General features: G+C 38.1%; 1 pseudogene; it reads left to right on the top strand.

Annotated features, from left to right (window-relative positions):
- The first annotated feature begins 322 nt into the window (after positions 1-322).
- On the top strand, positions 323-548 carry LOC110584007 (annotated as a pseudogene).
- Positions 549-1,251: the final 703 nt, after the last annotated feature.

Genomic DNA, 1,251 nt, shown 5'->3' with positions numbered 1-1,251 from the left:
AATTACATTAAATATAAATGGTCTAAACACCCCAATTTAAAAATCAGATTCTATCGGATAGGCTAAAAAGGCAGATCCAACTATATGCTGTCTACAAGGAACCCACTTTAAACATAAAAGCACAGATAGTTTGCAAGTAAAAGGATGGAATCAGACACACCATGAAAAGAATAATGATAAGAAGACGTGTGACTGTATTATTATCAGAAAAAGTAGCTGGGTGACTTTGGACATCCGTTCATCGTTAGTGTAGGACTACTTAGTGCTGGGCCTGGCAGATTTGATATTTTCTCCTTCTGGACGGGAGGCCTCTGCCACAGCCATGTTACATCAGATCCTGGATCAGGCCAAGAAGCATCCGAGTTTGATCTGCATCTTCCTATGTTATTGGAGCAGCCCTGTATGTCTTGTGCCTGGCATTGTTCAATCCTGATGTCAGTTGGGCCAGGAAGAATAACATAGAACCCTGGAACAAACTGGGTCCCAATGATCAATACAAGTTCTGCTCAGTGAGTATAGATTACAGCAAACTGAAGAAAGAAAATCCAGACTTCTTTTTTATTTTATTTTATTTATTTATTTGAGAGAGAGAGAATGAGAGACAGAGAACATGAGAGGGAGGAGGGTCAGAGGGGGAAGCAGACTCCCTGCTGAGCAGAGAGCCCGATGTGGGACTCGATCCTGGGACTCCAGGATCATGACCTGAGCCGAAGGCAGTCGCTTAACCAACTGAGCCACCCAGGCGCCCCGAAAATCCAGACTTCTAAGTGAAATGTTTCACTATAATGCTGCTTAGAATGAAGATCTCCCAGAAGACATCTGCACAGTTTTCCACTTATCCAGGAAATATTTCCCCTCTAAATGCATGAAGTCATGTTGGTGTATTGTGTTGGGGTTTATTTTACACTGATTAATAAATATCTGAAACTTAAAAAAGAAAAGAAAAAGTGGTATTGGGCAAAGAAATATAATCAGAGATAAAAATGAATATTTAATTATAATAAAACACAATTCATCAAGAGACACAAAATATACTTTTACTAAGATAATTTCAAAGTGTGTGAAGCAAAATTTATAGAACTGCAAAGATAAATAGATGGATCCACAATTGTTGTTGGAGATTTCAGTATGTTTCCCTCAATTACTGATAGAACAAAAATCAAAAAATCAGTAAAGATAAAAAACACCTGAACAACCTTTAAGCCAATTTGACCCTAACTGACATTTATTGAGCATCAATTTAACGATAGT

Source organism: Neomonachus schauinslandi, chromosome 9, assembly GCF_002201575.2.
Source record: "Neomonachus schauinslandi chromosome 9, ASM220157v2, whole genome shotgun sequence".
In the NCBI taxonomy this organism is placed as follows: domain Eukaryota; kingdom Metazoa; phylum Chordata; class Mammalia; order Carnivora; family Phocidae; genus Neomonachus; species Neomonachus schauinslandi.
This window is presented reverse-complemented; position numbering and strand designations above follow the sequence as displayed.